The sequence below is a fragment of the Schistocerca serialis genome, chromosome 4 (genome assembly GCF_023864345.2).
Source record: "Schistocerca serialis cubense isolate TAMUIC-IGC-003099 chromosome 4, iqSchSeri2.2, whole genome shotgun sequence".
Taxonomy (NCBI): domain Eukaryota; kingdom Metazoa; phylum Arthropoda; class Insecta; order Orthoptera; family Acrididae; genus Schistocerca; species Schistocerca serialis.
In genome coordinates this window covers 399,676,570-399,681,446 of record NC_064641.1, presented here as the reverse complement: position 1 = coordinate 399,681,446, position 4,877 = coordinate 399,676,570, and positions in this window count along the sequence as shown.

Genomic DNA, 4,877 nt, shown 5'->3' with positions numbered 1-4,877 from the left:
ATCTAGACCTCCTGCAACGGACGCGATATGCTAACGTCTATTTGGCGTCACGCATCCCCCATTTCACACAGATACTCCCGATACCACCTACTCAGCCTCACCGCATGTTAGTGGTTTTGGGATCCTTTGTTAGTACGGGCGTATTATTTAAGATTCGTTACGAGTCCCTAACCCTCCCGAGGAGCAGAGAGGGTTAGGCCTTTGTCATGTTCAGGAGCGAAGGCCCTGTTCGTCAGCTGTCACCTGCACCTGCACCTGCCCGACACGCCTCACAAGTCTATTACTCGAGGCCTTACGACCCACCTCACTCACACCCCCTGTAATGATATCGGACATCCCAGCACCTTTCTTCTACATTAGCCAGTACTTCCTTGAATTAAGCTACATCCACACCGCTCTACTACCCACACGCTTAATGACGACGAGGGTGATATATACTGCCATGCAACTGAACAGGACGCAGAATGTGATTGAAAGCAAACACCCCACTACAAAGTGGCGCGCTGTGTGGCAGGCAGTGCATACCATCACCCTTGATACTGTCGTGCAGTCTGCATGGTATATAACTGATAATGGGAAACAGTTGTGCCAGTCCCGCTTAAATCACATCCGCCTGGCCGCCTCACCCTTGTATTCCACATGTCAGGTGATTGACACGGATGGACATCGTTTCGAATGCGGGTCGGTAAAGGACGTTTGGTATTTGGTGCGTCACATATTGGCTTTTCTCATACGCTTGACTCCCGACAGGGTGCCTACAAGATCACTTCTTTTCCCAGATGGGATGTATTTTCCAAGAGCCAAAATGAACTCTGTTACGTGGATTAGCGGCCACGCGGTTCACTACCTATTCGGCAATGGCGACAAGACAGTGCCCGATTTTTTGTACTACCTCAACGAACGACATTGTGGATCGTCAAGAAACCTAAGTACAGACAATATTTTTCTAATTTTCATAGCAGCGAATTCCATAACCCTCCTCGCAGCTGGATTATCCATGGCATGAGAAGATAACCTTCGAACTTCTTTTCAGTTCCTTTTGTTAATTAGATTGAACAAACAACGGAAGCAATACAGCGACGAGACGAAAGCCATGCCGGCCGGAGTGGCCGTGCGGTTCTAGGCGCTACAGTCTTGTACCGCGAGACCGCTACGGTCGCAGGTTCGAATCCTGCCTCGGGCATGGATGTGTGTGATTCCTTAGGTTAGTTAGGTTTAAGTAGTGCTAAGTTCTAGTGGACTGATGACCTGAGCAGTTAAGTCCCATAGTGCTCAGAGCCATTTGAACCCATTTGAACGAAAGCCATCGGGAAATCCGCAGCGGGCTATAGCATGGAGCCTCCTTAGGTCGTAACGGAACGACCTTTATTATTCTAGTTATGTCGGCGAAGAAGAACGGCCTTCTTTTATCCATTTGCGTAAAAAAAATAAAAAGGTAAGTAACAAAAGTGGGGAACTGCTGGCTGCGGTTCGATTGCCACTCCTCCCAACACTCTTTTTCATTTTACTTTATTCCTCGTGTTATAAAACAGTAAAAAAAAGCGGCTAGCGTTCAAGCCCCGTAATCGCTGGATCGATGGATCGAGTCCCGTTTGTCAGTTTTTTCTTTTATTTCTAACACAGTCATTTCCTTTACTATTTATATTACAATTGATATAAGGGGGAAATACGTGAAATCGGATGAACTTTTATTAAATTTACAATGTTATTTGGCAGTCCAAATTTTTACTATCACAAATAATATAATATTCATAACTATCGACTAGTAAACGACCAAACGGAGAAAGTGATACTGAAAATGTATGCTTGTCCGTGGTTTGAGAAATCCCTTATACCTGGAAGGAGCCCGAAACGACTTGTTGCCCCCAAGTTTTGACCGGCACAGACGGCTTTCGAAAGATGTACAATTAATCGTCGCTTTCGACATTACAAGTTGCAGGATGGTATTCTTCGTAAAAACATGGAAAACGTAAAGTTAAACGACACCAGCTGCATTGAAAAAATGTTATGTTTCCGCAAACGCAAGGTCTTTTGAGATTTTCCGTGGAGAAACAAACCTCGTTACCATTTTCAAAAACGTGTCTTTCAGACTATAATTTGGAAGCAAACCATGCATTACGAAGCATTTCTTTAAATATCGGCACTGATAATTGGTCATGCAGTATCGACTGTATTTTAATAGCGTTTTCACGAGAAGCAATTTCTCGTTCTCTTTCGATTAAATACGAACAATTTTGAAGACACGGACAAGCATACATTTTCAGTATTACTTTATGCGTTTGGTCATTTACTTGTCGATATATCTTCTGGTAAACCTTGCGGGATGTAAGGTCGTGGTCCATGAAACTTTTCAGCTCCTAACGTTTCGTCCAGTGCTTCGCTGGACATCTTCAGAGGGGTGTTTCTCCTCCGGTGAGTCTTGACCCCTCTGAAGATGTCCAGCGAAGCACTGGACGAAACGTTAGGAGCTGTAAAGTTTCATGGACCACGACCTTACATCCCGCAAGGTTTACCAGAAGATATGTCATCCGGTCGTGAAAGCCTTCATACTACTAGTCGATAGTTGTGAATGTTATATTATCTGTGATAGTAAAAATTTGTAGACTGCCAAAATTGTAAATTTAATAAAAGTTCATGCGATTAAACTTGTTTTTCCCATTATATCAATTGTAATATAAATAGTAAAGAAAATGACTGTGCTGAAAAAAAAAGAAACTGACGAACGGGACTCGATCCAGCGATTATGGGCCTTGAACGCCAACCACTTAGCTTTTTGTTCGGTATTGTTTGTTGCCGTTGGTCTGGGCGGACGTCACAAGACATCCGTTCAAGTTGATCGTTGATTCCTTTACTCAGTTTTTTTTATTACAGAGGGCGATCAGCTTTCTGACCGCACACGCCTTTTCTTTTTTTTATTTATTTATTTATTTTTTTTTTTATCATTGTGTTTGGTCGTTGCGGGCGTCACATGACATCCGGTCAAGTTCGTATGTTGATCCTTCCACTCAGTTTTTTATGACAGAGGCCAACCGGCTCTCTGACCGAACACGCTGAGCTACCGTGCCGGCTGCCACTCGGCTGTCGCCGTTTCATGGTAAAAATGGCCACGCACAGGTATATATTGACCACCGAAATTATCTTGCGATTTTCTCAATAACGCTAGAGAAGTACGCGCTGCTACTTACACTTTTTATTGTCTTCATGGAGTACTACGAGTGTACGAAGTTTACAGTAAATCCGCGTTCCAAACGTCGTGGCCTTCTCTTGTTAGTCACTTAGACAAACAAAGTGGCCGGAGTATACACATTATGGTAGCACTTACGCGGATGGCTTGATAATGGGTTACGGTCTGCAACTGAACACCATTTGAATAAAACAAACTTTTGCCCAACTTCGTATTTTCATTGAAACATAGCAAGTCTTCGAGAAAATGGCAAAATGAATTTAACAGCCTGTCTCCATCCCCACGCTATTTGTGGAAAAACCAAAAATACCACATGGTTTTAGCGGACACGGAACAAGCAAGTCGCTAAAGTGGCGTCCAATAGAAAGACTTGACCAGGCCACCGATCTACACGAAATTATTGCTATTATTATTAATCATATACGTCATTAAGTTTCTACTGAACCCTCAGAACGGTACATACACTTTTTTGCGTTTTAGTTCCACTTTATACTGACAAACAGACAGTCCTTAAATTACAAACAGTGAAGATCATATGATAAAACACGATTTAAATGAGTGGCCTACAGTTGCTTGCTCAAAAAATTTCCGTTTCCGGTGGTGGCAGTTAGTCGACTTGGAGTTCACCTAAACTAGACAGACTGAACAACATCGGGGAGAGGCTACAACCCTGTCTAACTCCCTTCCCAACCACTGCTTCCCTTTCATGTCCCTCGACTCTTATAACTGCTATCTGGTTTCTGTACAAATTGTAAATAGCCTTTCTCTCCCTGTATTTTACCCCTGCCACCTTTAGAATTTGATAGAGAGTATTCCTGTCAACATTGTCAAAAGCTTTCTCTAAGTCTACAAATGCTAGAAACGTAGGTTTGCCTTTCATTAATCTTTCTTCTAAGATAAGTCGTAAGGTCAGTATTGCCTCACGTGTTCCAGTGTTTCTACGGAATCCAAACTGATCTTCCCCGAGGTTGGCTTCTACTAGTTTTTCCATTCGTCTGTAAAGAATTCGTGTTAGTATTTTGCAGCTGTGATTTATTAAACTGATAGTTCGGTAATTTTCACATCTGTCAACACCTGCTTTCTTTGGGATTGGAATTATTATATTCTTCTTGAAGTCTGAGGGTATTTCGCCTGTTTCATACATCTTGCTCACCAGATGGTAGAGTTTTGTCAGAACTGGCTCTCCTTTACTAGTTACCCAGTGTAACTGCGTAGATCGGCTCCCGATCAAACTTTTTTTGTAGTCATCAATCGTCAGTCTTACAGCTCATTTGATGCGGCCTGCGATGGATTCCTCTTCTCTGCCGATCTCTTCATCTCAGAGCAGAGTACTAGTTGCACCCTTTGTCTTGAATTATTTTTTGCATGTAGTTCAAACTCTGCCACCCTTTATGGTTTTGTACCTCTGCAGTTACCAATAGTACCATAGGCGTTATTCCCTGATCTATTACCACGTATTCTATCATCCTCTCCCTCCTCGTTCGTTGCTTTATCAGTACATCTAATTTTTAACGCATTTCTCCAGCAGCGCATCTCAAATACTTCGATTCATCGTGCCCGCAGAACTGGAAACGTATGAAAATAGCACCTTTCACTTACAGGGGGAGGCCACGACGTTTGCAACGCGGATTTACTTCGTACACTAGTAGTACTCCATAAGGACAAAAAAATGTGTAAGCAGTAGCGCGTACTT